At 41.8% G+C, this 22,577-nt stretch overlaps 1 protein-coding gene and 2 long non-coding RNA genes across 10 annotated transcripts in view; 2 read left to right on the top strand and 1 right to left on the bottom strand.

Annotated features, from left to right (window-relative positions):
* The first annotated feature begins 2,031 nt into the window (after positions 1-2,031).
* Positions 2,032-7,179, top strand: LOC111271053 (uncharacterized). The gene is made up of 3 exons (XR_002686623.2): positions 2,032-3,236; positions 3,944-5,407; positions 6,284-7,179. It is a non-coding gene; the product is annotated as an uncharacterized LOC111271053 (long non-coding RNA).
* A 4,017-nt stretch (positions 7,180-11,196) lies between these two features.
* LOC111271051 (complement factor H) overlaps positions 11,197-22,577 on the bottom strand; it is a 55,197-nt gene continuing 43,816 nt past the window's right edge. For 6 of the 8 annotated variants that reach the window (XR_015315156.1, XR_015315158.1, XM_086972763.1 and 3 more), the window contains one exon: positions 11,197-15,514. The gene's annotated coding sequence lies outside the window, so the exon portion shown is untranslated. Of the gene's footprint in view, positions 15,515-16,415; positions 16,618-17,959; positions 18,052-22,577 lie in introns of those variants that run through there. The other 2 variants (XR_015315155.1, XR_015315159.1) reach the window with 2 other exon arrangements.
* LOC147752043 (uncharacterized) lies at positions 18,208-20,730 on the top strand. Its single transcript, XR_015315160.1, has 2 exons — positions 18,208-18,339; positions 19,164-20,730. It is a non-coding gene; the product is annotated as an uncharacterized LOC147752043 (long non-coding RNA).

Here is a 22,577-nt window from a genome sequence, read left to right as displayed (position 1 = left end):
AAAGCAGCCCTAACAATGGCAAGTTCATCGGGATACATTTTCCAGCCCAATGAGCTAGCGGGCCTGCTCTATTTGTTTTATGCAGTGCGGGCGGTTTTTAAAAAACCACGTCGTCTGCAATGTTGCCTCAGTGGCGCCAAAGCATGTCGTCGCAGTAGCCTAACTGTTACGGCGAAAATTTCATTGACGCCCAAAAAAAAAAATAGCAATATAGGCGGCCAGCGGAATTCATTTATTGCACTAATATGTAAATACGGATATAGATGATGGCACGCCAATGACAGATAAGTGCGAATAACGAAGGCTTCGTATATGCAGACGGCTATCATTGCTAAGGCATTTTATCCTCTTCTATTGGTCGCGTTTCTATACAGATTATTGCCCATTTCATCTTCGAAAATTGTACGTACACCGTCGTTTTGTTCGAGGTCTATGTATATATATTGAACCTAAACAGATGCTTAGAGTGACATCTTCATCAAACGTCGTTCGGCTTCATTCAAATACAATGTTAACGTAATTCTGAACGTCGAACCCGAACTATTTTTATGTCAACGCAGTCTTACTATTGCATACGGGGTTGTCATAATAATAATAATAATTCTAGTTAGTCTAAAATTAGATAGAAAAGAAATACGGACACTTGTAAATTAGAGGAACACGTAGAGCAGTAGAAACTCCGCTGTGCATTAAGAGAAGACTAGAGGCGATTGAAGTTCAGCCTAACACTGTGTATATTCTTCCTCATCTGATTAGGGCTTGTTAAGATCTATATTTTTTTTTTATAGAAAAGCGTTCCTTTGCCAAAAAAAGATTGCCATATTGCCTTTAACCTATTTCCAACGTAGCGCTTATTAATAAACTGAGATAGCACTGTGATGAATTATGTCCGTAACGCCATTAACACTTGGTGGATTGCATCGGTTTCGTGGCGAATATACCTGCTCGCTTCCTGTGAGCATAAATCGGCAAAAAAATGTCATCATGTTCAGAGAATTATGGTAAGCATGAAGAATTTTGCAAAACATTTCATAGAGCTCAAGCGCGAAGATAATCAGTCTGTGGGCCTTGAACAAAGCCTGAGGCCTTCGGCCCCGTTCACATTCGTTTTCATGAGATTCAATTAATTCGATTAATTTATTCGATCAATTTAGCCCACCATTTAGTTAGAACCAATACAATATTGATGTACCACTGACCGTAACTAAAATCGTTCACAAACCTACTTTTAGTAGGCGCTGATATGTTAGCGTATATAGTCGGGTTTACTACAGTCTACAAAATATCAAGACAAGCCATCAAATAACTCATTTATTTATTTATTTATTTTGTCCTCTTTGCACAAGACTTGTGCAAATCTGTTTACTCGCCTTCTTATGATTGTGCCCACTTTGCAGTATTCGATGCCAATTAGTAATCGCGAACGGCTGCAATCTATCAACGCACGGCTCTATCGTTTCGTTGACTCGATAGGGCGAACAGTAATCTGCGAGCAGTAAAAGATCCCGCAAAGTTCAGCGTCGCGGGCCGGTAACGAGCCCTCAGATCTCTGCGTCACGCTGATGACATTTCGCGATGATCCTCAATCGACCAGCGACAACGCACGTCTCGATGTTTACTCGTTAACGCCGGGATTGGTGATCAACTGCCTCGGGCAGTGCTGCGGCCGCCATTCAAGCAAGATTTCTTCGGGGCCCCCCGCGCAGGACAAGGGACACTACGTTGTCACTAGCTCAGAGCACGCCGGCGAAACGAGCTGAATGATACGCGCAGCGGGGGCGAACACTAAGGCTGGTAGCTCATCAGCAGCCAGCTGACGTCAACAACAGCAGGAGCACTGACAGAAGGAAGCTTCATACCAATCAGTTGATGCTACACTCTGGAAGCAGAAACTACCATAATCCGATGTTGATCAAAAGATTGTGCTTCATTCGAACTATTGAAGAATTAATGATAGTGCATACGTGAAATGCTTAGAGTAATTGTGCCGGAGTAGCTTTGGTACTTGTTCTCAGAATACTTAAGTAAAAACATTGAGCCTTGCATTTCTTTTATGCCTGCAGAAAAAGGGTATCGATTGTTCTAGATATCAGAGCTGCGAGCTCTACTCGTATATGAGACAATTGAACTCCGCTTATTATTGAGCTGACTATTGGAAACGGTGTGGTTCATAGCAAGAATGCTAAACTTGGACAAGTTTTCTATTGTAGGCATTCTCACTGAAGTTACCGCGTCGATTAAGTCAAAAAAACATTTACGCGGAACAACTAGAAATGGAAAGTTAAACTTAGTCACACAAGTCATGTTATACCATGTAACACTATTATCATTCAGTTTTTAATTTTGTTAGTGCCCCCGAAGCCCATTACCACTTGTGGCATTTTTTTTAAATGAATATGTTGATCCGAATTACCACACTACATATGTAATATTCTCATTTGAATCACCGTTTTCATCAGTTGTGACAGCGTTAAACGTACTACATAAATGTACATGTAGCGGCTGTCAGTTTTCAACTGCCACCTGTCAAGCCTCAGCTACGTGCCGTGTTGTCGTACCACACCCTCACACACAACCTGTGGCAAGCGGACGGTACGACGTGGCGCCACGTAATTATCACCGCTTTAATTTCTCAGTCGACGATCACCCGGTGAGCAAAGATCTCAACTCGACTCGGTATACGGTACGGAACACGTTACGAGTGAATTATCGAACTGACACCCCCGCCGCTAATTCAGTCGGTGCTACGCGTCCACGTAATCTATCATCATCTTCTTTATATTGATAATTATGGAAAAAAGACGGGGAAATAAGCGGATGCACAGCGAGGAGCGCGGCCGTCTTACCGGTAAAATAAAAACAGAAAAAAAGGAGAGAAGTATGCGAGCGAAGCAAGGAAGTATGATGTGCTTCCATGCTATACAGTGGGTCAACCAAACGGATGAAGGAAAAATACGGCTGGCAGAGACGAGCGCTTCTTACTACTTGTCGTCGTGCCGCGCACCAAACTACAAAAGGCCGAGAGCAAGATCGGAGGGGGGCAGGAAACGGTTATACCAGGCCCGAACATGCTGAATAGCAGATACACTGGCCATCTATAGTCTGCCAATGACAGTCGCTCGATGTACAAACAATACTTGTTATCTGTCTAAGGAGTCTATGCACAGATAGTAAATCGACGAAAGACTTTAAGGATTCAGTCGGTTTAACGGTGGCAATATTAACTCCCAGTCATGGTAAGCTGTTCGCCAGTCTACTGATCGTAACGGAGCCTAGATTTCTTTTTATATGTATTGATATGGGTACATTAATTGGTGTAAGACTCAAACAGCTACAGAATTGATGACAGCAGGGGATCAGGTGCTTCCCTTTCTTTCACGCTCATTGTAAGACTCGCCGCGATGAGTTCAGCGATCGGCGCTCCACGAAGGGTTTCTTGATCGCTTTCAGTATGGTTTCATAGTCGGCTCATGTGACCCTGTCATGATTTAGAGTTTAATTCTTACAGAAAATTAATTCAGATTGTATGGCGTTTCAACGATTCTGCAAAGCGACGATTGGCGACAGCGATAGAGTACGCTAATTATCAACCTGATTAGGGACAGCCTGCCCTATTTTGTATTACCTAGTTTTGTCTACATAGAGCACGAAACACTTAACATGATAATAGGGATTCGATAAAGATAACGAACTACAAACCGAGTTCGTCATTGGACTAAGCTCCTATCTATCTGTTCTCGCTGAAGATGAGGACGCAAGTACCATGATATATGAAAGGACGTCCGTTATAGCATCTGTATCCTGAAACGAAACTCAAAACATACAACTGCTTCACAGTGAACTGATGTCAGCTATAGTGCGCTCACCCAACAAATAACTTTGATTGATAGGCGACAATTTCCTTTCCTTATAATTTTGTTCTTTTTTATTTTTTTCTTTTCAGTTCAGTACCTTCCGACTTCTACCATGCCCTGCGTCTCTCAACGGCTCAGCCAGTTAAGTTGCGCAGCTGAACTGACGGCACTCACCAAATGAAAGCTTTAAATATCCTGATGAAGTTACTGCCGATCTAAGGGCAGATAAGTAAGACGAATAAATAATAAGTTAAGCCACTATGGATGCCGGCCTGCTATGCTGGAATAGTTCTACGTGCCTTTCTTCCTGGAAAATATCCATAGTGTCGGCTTGCGTCTGATGTTTAAGCATCTCAGTTGCAGCGGCACAACCCCCTTCCGCATTTCCTAATTTCTAGTAAACTTCACATTGTTAGACAGATCGGGCATGTCTTATAGTGCAGTTAGGACTAATTCTAAATTAAAGATGTGTTCTTGTCTAATATAAATTGTGACATGGGTATAAATTATTTTCTTATATCTGATATTATATATAGTATTTGTAGAAATTCTTATTTTACGTAAAGACCTTTTGAAATCACAATTTTTATAGGAAGACCTTATTGTCAGGATAGCAGAGTGACTAATGTTTGCATTTCCATTAATAATGCAGAGGATGCACTAGAGGAACTTTTAAAAACTTTATACCGATGCTTCTCGGACATGAAAGCTCTATTAGAAAGTGAATCTCTAATAAACTACCGAACGTAGCATCTCCTGATTCTGTTCGTTCAGATTTTCATACCTCACATTGATCCTCCTATCAATGTTCTCTATAGTAATAATATGGTAGTAGAAATTTTTTCAGAGGACCGCGTATGTAGGATTGGCCGAATGTCGTCGATACTGATGATTCTATATAGGCGTAGTCATTTATATATCAACTACATGTATATACAAATAATAGAGACCGCTTGGCTCTAATATCGCCTTCGTACGCGTATTGGGATAATAGTCCGCTAACTGATATCAAACGGGCGCTGTTCACGTTCAACAGCCGCCATACGCAATAAACACAGTGTTCGTAGTAACTTCATTTTCCTGTGCCTCGACCCGAATACAAAAATCAATGTTCACCAACAACGACGACAACATAAGAATACGATTGTCTGTGCCACCCAACACATACTCATTATATGGGTGAGTACCAGAGCGCCGCCATCCAGGCGTAAACAAAGTATCTATACATAACACAAACTTTATCGAACACCCACTCGCTTTGGACGCTGCGCTGGGGGACCGATCTGTGTTCTTTTCGAAATTCTGCTCCGTCTGATCGCAGAGAAAAAAAAGAACAGCCTGTTAACGCCATGTTGTGGACATCCGACCGAGGGTCTCGTTGGGGATCGATGTAAATGAGATCAATCTTTGATATTGAATTGCTGACCAAAGTAGACAACAACAGGCACACCGACAGTTTTGCATTGAGTCCAAATAACAGCTAAACATTAGGTTCACGTTTTGGACTGGTGGAGGGAGAAAACGATTAATTATTATCGAAGGTTGATGAACCGGTGAGTAATAAGTGGCGATTACGGCTACAGTAAAGTAGACGTAGGCAGTTTTACCCATATACGTTGATCTATAACGCACTCTCCTAGAATCAAGTAGAACATTGCAAATTTTCGCAAGAAAAATAAATTAAATACGTTTGCGGAATTGAAGATTCAGCTTTATGAGAATTTTCATAGTAGAGTGAAACGTAAAATAGGTTAAAGTATCTTGAAGTGCCGAGCGATACGACAATGATGTACTAAAGTGACCTGCACGTGATCTAGCTCGCAAAGTCAGCGGTTAGGTTTTCCGTCATCGATACAGATGGCCCTTTCTTACGGCACCACCAGTCATACGTAAATAGATATTCCGAACAGATGCTGATTCCATATCAACAGCAAGTGGAGCTGACGTGGTAAATTTTCTGTTTTGCATTCACTATAGGATCGTGACGTCTGTAGCTTCGCTTTTATTTTTTCTGGCTTTACGTAGCTTTGCCTGGCCACCCAACTCGCAGAACGAGATCATAGTCCTCTTAATTTTTTTTCAAACTACAATCAAATTGTCAGTATTATTAGACAACTAACAGCTAGCATCTGTATTTACTCCGTCCTTGCGTGAGGGGGTACCGCATATATGTACCTCTATTTCAGTTTTGATCGTGGTTCATTGGGTCACAGCCGGGCCCAGCTATCTCGACAGTTTTTAGGTCTGCCTTACACAGTTGCCAAACGCTACGCCTGCCCCATTCGTAGAGACAGATAAGATAGACGCAATTACTTCGACTGAAGTAATATTAAAACCAAGCGAATAGATGAAGCATGTGCAAGCTAGGGGCACAGTGTGCATGGCAGTAAAAGCTTCTTGTCAAAAATTGCCTCTGTATTTTTTACCAGCTGCCTATAAATGTTGTCATCGTCGTCGTTGCCGCTGCCGCCGCGATGCGGACCCCTCACACAACAAAATGAGCGAAAAAGAATTCTGTTCATAGTGGACGGCGACAAGGACGATGAAGGTCAACGAATCGAAACGGCCAGAATGGACGCCAAACCTGCTGCCGCTGTTAAAACTTGTGGATTTGTTGACTTCGCGAGGTTCATCGGATGATCGATCAGCCTTTACCAGAACCTGCTGGAAAGTTGGACCAATGCGAACGTGAAAGACGTGTGACTGTCTATCCTAGACAGACCGCAGCTGCTGCTTAGCAAGAGGCGGCTGCGGTCAGCTGACCGGGTTGGCGTAGGCAGTAGGAGCAGTGGAGGTGATGACAGTAATGGTTTTTTTTTAAAAAGATTAAAAAAAGAACGACTTTTTAAAAAGATGACATATTTGTGGCGATCTCTAATTCCTGATGGTGGTACTGGTACGATCCTCATATCTGCGTCCCTTCACGCTCGACTGGACCGGCAGGAGCCTTTTCCATTTTGTCAAATTAACGATGATGAGATAAATAAACTGAATAGGTAACCGAATCAGCTTTTGCGCGCTCTCTTTTTCTCCTGCTGTTGGTAACGCCTGACTTGAATAGCGGCAACTGGTTAATTCCTGCTCGTCTCAGCCTATTTGCATTCCGTCCTTCATGAGGGCAAATCTCAACCGAGCACTGAGCTTTCTATAGCGTTGGACGCTATGCGTACCAGGCCGCGGTGCTTGGTCGATCAGGATAAGCAGTAAAACAATTAGAAACAGAAAAAGGGGGTAGACAGAGAGTTGGATCTAGAAGAGTAAGTGGCTTGGACAAAGAGCAAATGGCCACAAACGCTTACGACCCTCATCTTGATCACGCATTGCCATAACACGCCGCGCGCTTTTCTATGCATCTAATGACTTTCAATAAAGGCAACATATTACATCTTGCCGTGGCGTTTGAATAACACTGTTGTTGTTACTATTGCTTCTGTAATTGGAAATACTTACCGACGAATTGGAAAGAGGTGTCTAGGTTCGGTTAATGCCATCCCCTTGTGCGCACTTGAAAATAGGATTTTCAAGTGGATTTTTCTCAAGCTTTAGTGCTATTGTGAGACTGCATTGACCAGTCAGCTTCTGCAAACAGAGTGTATTGCTCAGCAGCTCCGATTCATCCGGGGCTTGCTTTGTTTGTTTGCTGCGAAAATGACTTTTTTTTTCCAATTGAAACACTTGCTATGCTCTGACAATTTACCGCTCGTGGTTACAATGAATTAATCTCGTAATAACTAAGAGGCAAACTACCACTGCATAGGTTTTCTTCTATAGGCTGTGCTCTCCTCGGTTATGGCGGGTTCCAGCCATAAGGACTTACGCATTAAGGTGGCAGCTTCACAATAATATCATCATATCAAAACTTGAATACGGCCGGTGAAAGCTAATCAACCACCATTTAAAACGATTTGCCCTGTATACTGTATACTTTCGTTGATAGAGATGGTTCTGGATTGCTTCTGTGATAGTCTACAAGCAAGGGGATCTCAGCGACATTGTCCAACAGCCGCACAAACAAACGGCATTAGGCACCGGCGTAAACGTGCCTCGTAATGCGCAAGGCCAGTATCGGCTCTCATGGCTAAGATGAAACGTTTTGTCAAATGCTCGTACACATTTATAGCTAAACTCTGTATGTCCTAAACGATCTGAACATAGTCGTAAAACGCTGTATTTACGTTACAGAACACGTACGTATATACTGTAACAGTTAATTTTAGTTGGCAGCCATCATAAATTCGTATGCAAACGGACGTTGCTAAAAATAAAAAAAAAACGTTTGGATAGCGACATGGAGAACAATAGGCTCTTATTGAATATATTATCTATAGAAAACGGAGACGTAATGCAATTTTCAGCCGAGCGAACGTACGTTTACGTGGCTTAGTCCATGAGTCGTTCGCATAGCAGCAACGTTTATGATAGCTGAAAAATATTAGGAAACTGTGTTTCGAATATTGACTTTGTTTACCCTAGTAACTTTCCAGTTCGTAACACGATCGACAAGAAATGCCCGAAAGGAGCTCCCGGCAACACTGTGCGAGTCCGTGTATTAGTCTGCCGTACCGTGGCACAATTCATTCGCGGCCAAAAATGATGCAGTAGTTCATGCTTGGGAAGGAAATGCTATACACATCTCGGCTTCTCGTCTGGCTCGACGATACGTCGGCGTAACGAACAGCGGAAGATAGCGAAGCGCTTATACGAATCCTAGTTGTTTTTTCTTTAATACGAGGTACATATTATAGACAGTTTTGCTATCACCGCTGAGTGAATTACGGTGCCCTAAGCGATGATAACATCGATGATAATGACTTTATACCAGCGGAACTTAGCCAGCGGTAGACGAGTGAATGAAGCGTCGACTGCATGCACTTCGATAGACTGGGACCACTTCGCAAGGAACAACTTGATCCTTCAGGTATGTATATACCTAGAATAATACTAGTAGAAGATTATTGTTAGGTTCTGAAGCAACTAATCATGACGCTGCGTGCTCACTCGCGCGCTTTTTGCTGTTGGTGCTAGCGCTGAAGATCGTGAAGCTGGCAACACAAAAGATTATCGTCATAAAGGATAAGTTGATGAGGAAAGGAAGTCAACAGTAGTATGCGAACGAATTGTATAAGCGGTAAACGAACGCGTGGACAAAAGCAGTACTGGCAGAATTTGTTACCGCCAAAATATAAATAGTTATATATGCAAATGGATCCCACTACTCCTGTTACTACTGGTGCTTTTCGTCGTCGGCGGTAGACGCGATCGGAGCACGACAAAAGCGGACGGAACAGCACGAATCGTCTGAAGACTGTCTAGCAGCCAGGCGCCGAGTGATTGGCTCGCTAGTTTTCTGGTTATCTGATTTACCAAAGCCGGATCGTTGGGATCTACCATCGAATAATACAAAATTTAAGCCGAACACGTAATAATTCATTTCGAATGGGCTCCCCGAACCTTTTTCAACTAATTAGACATCTGTATAATAGGTTGCTACTTATAAATAACGTTATGCGTCAGATTCTGTTTAAATCTGCTACGCACTTAAATATTGGAATCTAGCTTTGTGTAGAGAGTCCATAAATAATAATAAAATTTCCGTAAATTAAGGGTATGGCCATACTCGAATGTTTTACAACGTTGAATCGAAGCCGCTTATCGATAGAGGTAGCTATAGAGGAGAGCGTATGAAAGCCTTTGACTTTTCCTTTTATGTTTGTTCTTACACTTCATGCAATGGTAGACCGTAGAGGATTATGGCCACTTGGGGGTCACGATTTCGTTGTTTGGCAGATAGGGTTTTTTCAAGCGATTTTCCGGCCGACTTGAAAAAGAGTTCTCTTTAGGGAACGGAAATAGCTCCCTTTTTCCAAGAATCTGTTAATAAACTTCTTTAGAGGAGGGCACGTACCGCTGCAATCTTCCAGTTTTAACTATTGGACCGTACGCTCAAAGCAGATGTGCAAGCCTTCGAAAGCTTCGCTTCCGTTTCTTTGCCACCGCTGTTCTGCATGGCAGACGAAGAAGAAGCACAAGGAGTAACGGGAGCTTAAAGTTTTTGCCCGTTAGGGACACAATAATGGCCATCACCAATAGAAAATCATTAAGGGAAATTTTCAAATGTTTTTCTGTTTCTGTTTGCTGGACCCTAAAATAATGCGACAGTCATTCTAGATTTTATATAAAAACTTCGATAGTTGTATTATTAGATTCGCTTTGTCTATAGCTCAATGGAACAGACCGGTACGGTAGATTATTATTGAATTCCGATTAGAACCACTCAGTTTTTTAGTTCAACGATAATCAATGCCGATTGATAGGAGAATACATCTCCCATTTGGATCTAAGGCTGGTCAAACATTGTCATTCCTTGGATCGATAGAAAGACCTAGAATGAAGAGCCAAACTAGACTTCTATACGTCCGCCCGTTTCGCACGCTGATGATGCGAATACTATGATCTTTTTTAATCTTCCTTTGGATATTACTAGCTAGATTTCAGCTCTAAGGATTGGAGACTTGTGCTACCTGGACCCTATGAACGGTTCGACACAAAAGCTCTATTTAGCACTATCTTGATCCTATGTATTCTCGTATCATGGAGGTTTTTCTAAAAATTAAAGTATTGTTTGAAATTACTAACTCAATATAATGACTCTATATGGCGGCGTTAATAACAATAAGAAAATAGAGAAAGAGGTACAAAAATAGAATAGAAAAGAAAAACATCTAATCACAGTATTTATACACCGTCATTTGATAAATTACGACTGCTCGAAGGCGATCATCGATTCCAGATGTCGGAACTGCGGGGGCCGCCTTTCATGTCGGTACCGGCATCAACACTTAACGGTGGTAATGTTCCTTTTGTCGCGTCCAAGGTCCGCCTTTTTAGCTGCGGCGGCTGTTGAAGATTCCGACACGGACGCTCGTATTCTCTGGTCTTGTTTGTGCGCTTCTAACTTTGTACCCTATATGCGGAGACGGATGTAGAACGCTTTATACCTCTATAGGACTTTATCATTCGAACGATTTCGTAAATTTATAAAACGATGTTTAAGTTCACTTGTAACTGGATCTCTGAAGAGCATATCGAGGAGTTAAAAAACCCGTTCCTGCACCTTCGGAGCTGTCTGGCAGCCGCAAATCGGTGACACTCGATGGGCTTCGCTTAGCGAAAGAATGAGGTAAATTTATTTGGTAAGCGGATCAACATAAAAGCTCTGTTATTGATTAAAGTCGCACTGATTGCCATGCTAACAACGTGGACTTGATGCATGTAAGAAATTTTATATATATATATATATATGTACAGCACATAACGAACCTAGGATAAATGAAAACGATGATTTTTAAAGCAACCTTTGATAAGATTTGTTTATTCGCTTTTGCTCGTCCGTCCTATCTCACTCTCTCGGTTTTTGTCTATCGCTTACAATGAAGAGCAAATTCACTGAGATAAATCATCAACGATGAAGTCATCGTCCTTTCATAATGTGTTTCCGGCTTTAAGCTAGCTTCTTTCTTCGGCCGATGTGACCAGAAAATTGTATATATTCCTAAGACTACTAACGTGTATATATATATATATATATATATATATATATATATATATATATATATATAGATGCCCAGAACGCTCTCTGTTACTTCTCTGATTTCTTAGCGTATTTCAGAACGATCTATGCACGCGTCAATTAATACGAGAAAATAGTCGGAGCACAGACTGGGAACCTCACTAGCTACGAAGCAAACACTTACGTAACACACCCCCGATTTGTTCAAAATTGGTTTGTCTTGACACTGCCAAATTTTTCGTACATTTTTCAGACATCTTGAAAATTACCTATCCAAGATGCTCATTCGGTAAAGCCACACAAACATTCAACTTGCATATTACATCGATACATTTGCTATATAATGTTATTCCTTTCTGGACGTCTGTTGCCTAATTGGTTAATTTCAATACCATAAGTGATTATTTGTTTCGTGCTGCCTTGATGAGGTTTTCTTGTAGGAATGACCAGTTACTCTCTCAATAGGCTACATTGAAGTTGATAGTGGTACTTCGATTTCTGAAGGACTTCCATTTGGTTCGTGTCTTTAACGAGATATTTGATGTATGTGATATACACGCATCTAAATTCTATTTTCGTTCAAGAATATACTGTCATCGATGTACTATATGGACATTGATTGTTGTGGGTGTCAGCGTAGAAAAATGATGTTTTTTTTTTGGTGTTATTCAAAGGTCTGTTGCGTGTCCCTTAGTCGAACAGATTTGCCACACGTGTGCGCTCATTTTTAAAAGGAAAAAATCGATCGGCTGCATTATCGCTTCCTATTGTATGATTTCTATTATCATTAGTATTATTATTCACAGCCTCTTGTTGCTTTGTCGTGTGTCAGGTACATAAATAATACAGTTTATATACAAAGGGAATTTGTGGGTACAACAGGGTTTCGTCGCGAACCCTAACCCAATATTCTTTTCTCCTTTTGTTTGCTTGTCCTTAAGGTGCGCATATTGGGTGCTCATAGCGTGTAGACTGGTATCGAAAGCTCATTGGATAGAACACGTCGACTCATGAAAACTATGTGTTTCATTACGAACGCACCACGTCGTGCCCGTATGTTTGGAGCTCTGCATAGTGTTTTGTCTAACAGAAAATTTCGGATTTGGATAAAAATTTTCCGAGGTCTACAGTTAGATGGACCTAAGATAGTAGTACATCAGACAGGTTAAACAGCAGGTAAACCTATATATATCCTGAGAACAAGATATAAATATCATCGGACAATCAGGTGGCTGGTACCTCCATGCAATTATTTTTATTACGTATCTAGCAGACACAAAGGAACATAGAAAAAAGCTCACATCACAGCAAAATGTAAGTAAACAGTTAAATTGAGTCTAGCTGCAGCTGCTCATAGCGGCGCGTTATATCGGTAGTTCCCGCAATACATGTGCTGAATGACGTGCTTTTATTTGCGTTTTCAATTAAACGAAAACGAATTAAATTATCCCAACTTTTACTCGTACAATACCCGTATATCGTTTTTATTTACTCTCTGTATTTTGTAATCAAAAAAATATTTTTGCTGGAACGTTTTTGTTGATTGTAGCCATCACTGAATTTTCTTGACCACTGAAACATGGCTTTGGAATTGAGGAATGAAAGGCTAGTAATAGTTAATATATCCATCTGCTTATACGTGCCCGTGCGGGTATGGGGTTCGTTTTCGATCCATGCACGTCGGTTTGGCGTCAGCCGAAAGCAGCTGATTCAATCCACGTACGACGCCTCGTTCAGTGATGCCGGACGATGGTTGGCTTATCAGTCTCGGAAACAGAATAACGGGACCGGTCCTAAGGCTGTAATCCACTCTAATCCTGAGACCTCACAATGATAAATTGGTACGAAACGATTTGATCTCGAAACGCCAACACTTACTAGGAAACTCTCTTCGATCGATCGATCGATTGAGAGGACTCTTCGATCAAAAACCGAAGCAAACTCGGCCTCAGCCCTGTTCTCGGTATCGCCGATAAAGAAACGACTTGTCTATTGCATTGTAAACTAGATTCAAACAACCCGGCATTAAGTTATACTATATGAAGGTGTACTGTTCCAACCTGATTTGGTACTCATGCTAAAGGACTGTTCGAAGCAAGTATTGCAATCGCTTTTCCTATTCTCTGCCCATGGGCGCAAATCTCAGTTTGATTTTTTCTGGCCGTTTCGGCCGTGACACAGTTACACGAGGACTCTTAACATCGATACGGCGTCTTGGGGAGTGTCTGGGTCGCACACAATCTTTGCCGAAAAAGAAAGACCAAATAAAGTTCAACTCTATGAAAAATTACTGGCCTAAATCACAAGATACGCACCAGAGTGAGTCCTCTCGTCAAAACCCGTAGGAGCGATCGCTGCTGCGTTTGTGGATTAGATTTGAATGGTGGCGGAAGGTAAGTTTTTATTTAATCTGTATCTTTTGGGAAGGCTGCTCGTATAATGCTCAAGACGCTCCGACGACTCTTCGCGGTTGGTCGTCTTGTCTGCCAGTGTCTTTCCACGTGGCTCACTCTGACAACGATATATTTTAGCATGACAAGCGTTTATTTTGTGCCATAAGACGCTGTTGTACTTTTGTTTGCTCACTAGCTGGATAACTGGTAGGTTGATTATCGACGCGTCATTCACTAAATGGTGCTCCGTCCGTTGAAACTGACGCGTAAAAGAAAGTAAAAGAGTGGTTGTTGCCGCGTTTTCCCGACAGCGACTGTGGCCGTATCAAAAATTTCTCGTTGAACGATATCGCTGATGCGACCGACCGAGGCCACTGCGATATCGTTCGATTCGTAAAAACCGACTAGTGGCTAACGGACGCTGATGATGCCGAGAAATGGGCAAAAGGCTTTACATGTTGTTATGCTTTCTTATTTAACGTCAACAGACTACATGGGTCTTACAGTCTGCCTCACAAATCTGATAGGATATTTCAGGTTGATAAAAGAAAAAAAAATCGAAATATCGGCTACACAACCGGTTCCATATGAAATATATGCGGAAAGACAATGGTTAAAATGAAAAAACTAGAATAAAAATGGCCTTTGTTGACATTGCCGATAATCGTCCTGATCTTTGATGTCTTGAACTTCGTTGAAACAAGAGCAAATTGACATAAACTTGAATATAGTTACAAAACTATGGAAAACTAGTTTACGAATAATGGGATCCTATTAGCAAATAAAACAGGATAGTTGTCTGCGAATGGGTTATGCTGACCCAGCGTTTAGGGCAAATTTTGTATACTGCGCCCCTTAAGTTTTCTCCGTACTGCACGCAAGACGAGTCCTATTCCCGAGTTTTTTTGGCCTACGCATTCATTCGAACAGGCGCGGACCACCATCGACCTCACCAAGCCATTGCATGCACGTAACGGTTTACGCATCACACTGATGGACAAACAATTGACCTTATCTAACAGACGCACTAAATCGTTTTCGCTTGGTAACGCACGGCGCATCCCTCAGATATGTAACACGTCCGACGATTATATACCCTAACGTTGCATTTCTCTAATCTCTACCCTGAAATCGACAGTTGTTTGCCATCATATGATTTTATCTAATACACAATGCAAAATTTCTCAACTATTGACTTTGCTGATGCTAATAAAGCGAAACAGACTGATATAAATACCTATTTTCCGTTAACTGACTGTCGGAGTTCAGTCGTCGTTGCCTACGTAAATTGCTGCTGGAGGACCAGAGGTAACTGCCGTAAACAATTATGTTTTCGAACATGATCATCTTCCACTCGCCGCCGTCATCTGTCTGTCTTTAAATGTGTGTATGTAAAAAAAAATCACGTTTGTTTTAGCCCGATTTCAATTATATCCACTTTTGCGTTTAGATTTTTTAACAGAGATTTATGTACATGCATTTATATATGTGAAAGAGAATGTTCGTTGACGACAATACATATTATTTTTCTATTCGTTGAAAAAGACATTGATGTTGACTGAGTGGTCGGAGGTCTTCTCCGCCGACGTCGGACTGCCGCGGCGGATGGGCACGTGCGAACGCAACCTAACTTCGAATCAGGAGATGTAGTAGAGGTGCGTCGATACGTGACAAGTCACGATCGTCTTCCTTGTCATCTGAAAATTCAAAAAAAACGTTATCGCAACATTAGCACCTCTGGCCTAGAAAAAATTCTGTGCGTGTTTTTTCTTTAAGGTAAAAGCTACACGTTATTCATTTCACAATCCGACTACGACGGAATTTATTTTTTTTTTTATAGAACAGAAGTTATGCGGTACGGCGAATATAACGATCGTAAATACGAGAGCTAGAAACGGAAATCTGTTCTGATTAACCAGCTATTTCTCTACAACACATGCATGTGCCCGTACACCTATCTGGTAAGGATACCTACTAACCGGGTGAAGTTTTGATTTTTTCCTAGCCAATGACAGTATTTCCCGGGAATAAAATTATTCTATCAAAGATGTTTCTATCAACGTTTTTTTTTTATGTTTCTAACAACACTTTTGATGATAGCGTAACGCTTAGCTAATTGACGACAAGTAACGGACGTTATTCTGCGCGTACAACACGTATCAATGACAGGTAAAGAAATATGGAATCCTAACATAAATCAGTTCATGATAATGAAGGCTTCGCTAAATGGCTTCGATGAATTACTAAAATCTGATACACTGAAACATAAATACCTCTATAGTCGTCTGCTACGAAGGTCATCACTGGCAAAACAGTTTTTGTTTACCTCTGAAGAGATCACCGCAGTGACCTTACTATTAGCTCCTGTACTATTCTAGCTTTAACTATCGACGCATACATCGGCCTCGTGAAGTACTGCGTTTGATTTGTTTCCTTGCCAATATATTACGATAGTAATACCCATTTCGTAACGTATGCATGTTTAACAGGAATGAAGTGGATCGAATCAGAATATATATGCTTTGTACACTAGCAGTGATTCGTTCGATGTTTGAACTAGCAATAAATTCACATGTGTACCTTTCTTTTACAACGTACCATATTCTGTCACGTTGATTAAAACTGTTCAACTTATATTTGTGTACTCTGTACACCGGCATTCTTGCATTTTTTTTTGCCACGAGCTGTACAGATAGTAGAGCTCTCACGAATCATGTCTCGAACGAGAAACGTTCTTCTTGGAAAAATCATTTCGATGTGTTGCCATTACACCATGATATAATGCCGGACTAAACATTGTACTGACCCTTTTGTGCTTTGAACCGAAGTCCGCATGGGCAACACGCTTCCTTGAAACCCACTTGAGGCCCATATCTGTGCGGCAGACTTAATGATAATCGGACTCGCCCTATGTCTAGACAAACCATTCACTTAACCAGCAAAGCTCTGATAAAAACAATAGTGAACTTATCTGCTGTGTGTGTTGCTATTGTTGTTGTTGTTGTTGTTGTTGTTGCTGCCGTGCGGCCGACAGACGAAACGTGATTACGTGGTTCAATCACACGGATATCTCGTTAGTTTGGCACATGCACAAATAAGATGGAAGCTATTGCTATGATAATAACACCAACAATGGAATGACCAGCACGAAAAATGAATTTTCTCATCCAGACACAGTTCTTGTGACAGCAGCAGCAAAGAGGGCAGTACTAGATATGACACTTAATAGCTCCACAAATTCAGACTCGTCGATCACCGTATGTAAATTTACATATTGTTTGTTTCTCATGTCTCGTTTCATCAGCGCGTTGTATCACCAGATTTGCCGGCAAATCTGTCTAGTAGATATATTTCTAGTCAATCAAGTGGTTAGCATCAGTTATTATAATATTTCTATCATATTACGATCATTATTATTACGCCAATGTAATATTATATAATAATATAACAACACGACAACAATGCGTTGAGCAACGACCGATTTTCTCCGTCAAAATTCGTTTTTTATAAGTAAGGTACACTGCCGGCACGATACTGTTTCCTCTATTGCAGACGTCCTCGGCAGACTCGAACAACTTTGCAGCGGTCCTTCACGACGTCAATAGCGGCCGCTGAGAGCGCCTGTCGACTATTGAAATTCGCAAAAAATTATCACGCAAGGCGGCAACGATCACAGCAGCAGCAGCAGCAGCAGCAGCAGCAGCAGCAGCAGCAGCAGCAGCAACAGCAGCAGTAGCAGCAGCAGCAGTAGTAGTAGCAGCAGCAGCAGCAGCAGCAGCAGCAGCAGCAGGTGTCTCTTTGGTATCGAACCCGTTAGGTAGAGAAATGCTAGGCGCATCTAGAGCTCTGTACAGAAGCAGGCCTCCCTACACGCTGTGCCAAAAATTTCTATCACCGAAACCTCGAAAATTCTGGTGAAATCGCCTTCGCTCGTCTCTCTCGACGGCGCTGCTAATATTATTATAGCATTCTCTACCACCCACGATGCCTTGCGTCAGTGATGTTTCTTGGCCTACCGTTGACGTTTACGATGCTAAAGATACCACATCAACATCTGTACCCAGCTCGAATTTTTAGGCAACGTGTTAGTTTTTCATCATAGAAATGAGTGCGTTGAACGACGATAATCACTAGTTACCGACCATGAAGGAACATTCTGCGCTTGGTCAGTCCTCTGAGCCAGGCTCGTTGTAGATAAGTACTAGAATAAACATCTCTAAGTCGGTAGGCTCTTTCGCTCGCCGTCCGCATCGAGTCGTGTCCATGATTGACCAACCAGGTGGCGCCACTTAGTCGTCGAAAAGGGCCTCCTGGTTTTAGCTTTTGCCCGCCGAGCTGGTTCTTGACCGCAGCTGACAAGAGATTGAGAGACCGTCACACGAGATGTCAACATCAAGGAAAACCCCGAAAACGTCATTACAGTCAGTACCGTCGGTTTTCGAAATTCGTCGCAGCACCAGCAACGACTACTTCCTAACTCTGTCGATCCGCAATTGTGCCGACTTAAATCAGCGCTGGCTAAGTAATTATTTTTCTTCCCCTTCGCCTATGTCAGAAAGATCCGAATTATCGAGCAGAGATAACAAATATAAAAAACGCTGTGACAAAAAGAGAGCGAAATTTAACCCAGTAAAATGCGACATCTTAATAATATACAACTCTGTGCGAGTACGCGCGGGTAGCCACATTCAATGCAGCTGTGCTAGACTATGCTTCGAAGATGACAGAAATAGTGGGACTAAGCAAATGTGGAAGATTAATGCGGCCGCAGGCAGACGCTTCTATTGAGATAGCAATATACGCCCAGGACATGCAATGCTATTTTTTCCATAATTCGGCCAAAGGAGTCGGCTGGGCTTTGCGTACAGGGGCTAAACCGGAACTGTATTCCTGCAAATACACGTCTTGCTTGCGTGTACCCAGTGAACCAGCAACAGTTGCCGTAATGTTTGCTTTGCTATACAGCAGAAACAAATAGGTAATTTGCTTGTATTTCGTACCGATGTTGTATTTCGCTGGCGATCGAAAGGAACTGAAGACCTCCAGAGACGCAGGTAATAAAGCTAGCGTTATAACTATAAGGCCTAGCCATTGCACCAGCTGTGCTATAATAGTCATGTACCACAGCTCGTGCTTTTAAATAATCAAACTCGAATTTACTCCAGAATATCTGAACAGGGCACGATCCAGCTGCTGAATGAGGAAATTTAGGGTACACATTTGTTTTACGTCTTTTTATGAATAGTATCAGCAGTTCGAAATATATAGGTAAGGTCAAAAACTATTTTGTTACTAAATTTGATGACATAATGATAGCCAAAGCGTTCTATGTGCCGAGTATTGCAGGTTGTCGTGAAGACCTCGGCTATCGTAAGGTCTAAATATTAACAGCGACACCCGTCATCCACAATACACGCCCGCTGGCACGTGACATCAAACCCACTTCGAAAGGAAATAACACTTCAACAGTGTACATGAGCATATTTCTTTTCTCTAAGCCTTAACTATATATATTTTTTCACTTCATTACTTTTACATATATATATATATATATATATATATATATATATATATATATATGGTATCTTCGACAAGGTGACCGAAAGTGCCCTTGTAGAACGCTTGCTATATTAGGCAGAGTCAGCTTTGCCTACAGTATCGCTCATCAATCGATTTGTTTGTACCTGTGATATAACCACAATTAAACAATTCATAATAATAGTAAGTGGTAAGCCTTCATTGCTAAAGGATCCAGTCTAAGGGGAAAACGATACTGGAAAACTTCGCGTGATCACATCATAGAATAACAACAATCTCAGACGAATGTTACCAATGATGCTATTCTTCTATTGATCTGGTTTCTGTTAACACAAACATCTGGACAGTAATGTATGTCAAAGAATCAGTCTATCGTGGGTATTATAAGAGTGATAACTTTGTGTTTCGGTCGTCGCAGTATTATACCAGAAGAACGAATGACTTCTGATTTTTGTCATCTGTAGTCGACTTTATTATTACAATTATTGCTATTAATTAATCTTATCGTTACTACTCCCGTAGCGATGCCGTGACACAAGATTGTCTACATCCTTCCCTATTTTTCCTCCCTTCTTTCACACTTCGTCTAACGACAACAACATGCCGACGTAGAGAAAAGCCGAACATCTGTACCCCTATTTCTACCATTTGTTGGAACAGGTGGCGAAACGGTCTGTTTCTAACAGCACCACTAGCACTGCCATTACCATCATTAACACCGAAATGTCATGGTACGCCATTTCGGCCGCTAGATTGTTCACAAATCTGGAGACAAAGTTTTCTGAGAAAGCCCGAGAAAACCGATCCGCGAGCAAGCCAGATAAACAACCGAGACGTTCTGGTACTTTCAGAATACATTTACCTTTACTTAATGTTCGTAACTGCTTTTCTGATGGCAGCGTTGCGAATAGTTCTTTTATTTAGGGGCAAAAATGTGTCGTACGAATCGGGAAACTCCACCGACGACGATCAGAGGCTATGGAGGCAATCCGGCTCTTGTGGTGACGGAAACCGTTGATATCAGCGGCCTTTCTTTTTACAGACGACTTTGTGCGTGAAGCTCCCACAACAGGTTGCAAGTGTTCGGGCGGCAATAACGCTGTGGCTATCGGAAAAACTATAATGCATACAGAGATACGTCTGTGCCGTGCGCAAATTTTGCTCAAAATCAACAAAGAAAGTTCTCTGTCTTTTTCTTAGGCAAACGGGAAGATCTCAAATGAAATAATGACAAAGAAATAATTTTCTAGTTCGAAGCAAACTGTTTTATGATTTCCTAATGCGTAGTGAATCCCCTACCAATCGTTTTATATAGGACAATATATACTGTGGTGAGGAAATAAAAAATGTTCACAGAGGATTATTATAATCGCAAGGAAGTCCCGTTTTTCATCAATGGAAAAGTGTATGAGAATAATATAGTATATGATAGTGTGTGATAAACGCCTTATTAGACCGGATAATATTCAATTGCTTTGAAACGCATATACGTGTTGATCCCGTCTGCCAGGGTTATCGACATTTATGAGCTTGTAAATTTTCTTAACCGCGATGTTTACGTACATCGTTTGCTTCAATTTAGACATTGTTTCGATTATGTGAAACTGTAACATCAACCTAAATTCCCTTTGTCTATATACATACGCTAGACTAATCCGCTATGTTGCGGTTCTCCTGTGAGTTCCAGTAGGATACGTTTCCACATACAAACCTGCGCCTAGTATATCGGTGCATGTAATCGCTCAGGCACCATCATCATCATCATCACTGACCAGCTGGCCCTATCAGGAAAGATCTTTCTTGATCAATTTCTGTCATTCCTTCAATAGGACACGTGGCTTTGCCAAGGATCGAGTCGCTTCTGGCTGTGTTTTGCGCAGAGATTGAAATCAATTAACCGTTGACCGTGACGCTAACGAGGAAGGTAAAGAAGAAGCTAAAGAGGAAAGTTTGGTCCCGCAGCGTTGGTTTTTGTCGGGATCGATCAGAGCGGAGTTATCGTCGGTCCGTCCATCATCGTCTATAGTTAAACGCCGCTGCCGTCCAATTTCCCCTATATTAAACTACGCAGACCAATACTATTACTACCACTGCTATGTTATCATTCGACCGTCGCAGAAAAACTGTTCGTTTTTTGATCGTCTCTGTCTGGTCGTCGGTCGAGTGCGCGTGTGCTTGTAACGAATGCTGTCTGTGCTGTCAACGACACCTACATACTTGGATGACTGGCTGATTTATCAGCCTTACCAAGCGTTCACCCAACGAAGCTTCGCATTACTGCCATTAGAACTAATGGGACCTACCACTATTGTTGCTGTCGTTGTAAGAGGTAGTCGACATGAAGGTACTAGACAAGTATTAGCACCATGTCGTGGCATACCGCTATCAAAGGGTAGATCAGAGGACGATGCCATATTGAACAGACTGATAGATGGCTGCCAGCCAAACTCTGACACGGTTGCTTCACCGTCGATTACCTACCTACCTCTCTCGTTATGTTATCCTAAGTCACAAATTGCACCGCTTAACTTATGCTAGTTAGTACAGAACTTCGTATGCTACAACAAGCAATCTTTCCTACATTAGGTGCCGTGCGCCACTGCTGCTGATAATTGGTGCTGATGTTGTGTCCTTGCTACACGTCATTCGCAATAGAAGTTCGACCGTGTTATCATCTTAACGTTGGGTCTGATTGGGTAGCGGCAAGGTCCCTATGCCATTGCGATCATGTTATAGTTGATTTACCTGCCATATGTACTTCTGCTATTGTCCGTAGTCTATCAGGATCCGGCAGAAGTAAGACGGTCGGAGTTATGTTAGAAGTTCTCATGGACAGACGTATATTGAAACACATAAACCAACAAAGCGAACGCTGCATTTTCCAGAACTGCTAGTAGTCCAATGTAGTCCGCAACCGCGGTTTAGCTGGCTGCTAGCGAATGGTCAAAGTTCTTCTCCGCTCCCGCTCCCGCTCCCCCTCCCGCTCCCCCTCCCCCTCCCCCTTCCCCTCTCCTCTTTTTTCTTATGCATTGCAGATCATTGTTGTACCGTTACAGTCATAGAAAGCTATAGAAGACAAAATTTCGTACTTCAATTGATCCGATGACGACACGCTCACTCAAGAAGTTGTTTGCAGCTTTCACTCACCGTACGGCCACGGCAGATTCATTGATTTATCATTCTAATTGTTTTTAAAATGAACGAAAAATTCCGTATTGAGCA

Source organism: Varroa jacobsoni, unplaced genomic scaffold (genome assembly GCF_002532875.2).
Source record: "Varroa jacobsoni isolate VJ856 unplaced genomic scaffold, vjacob_1.0 contig00298, whole genome shotgun sequence".
Lineage (NCBI taxonomy): Eukaryota > Metazoa > Arthropoda > Arachnida > Mesostigmata > Varroidae > Varroa > Varroa jacobsoni.
The sequence above is the reverse complement of the archived record's forward strand: the minus strand, read 5'-3'. Positions and strand labels throughout refer to the sequence as shown.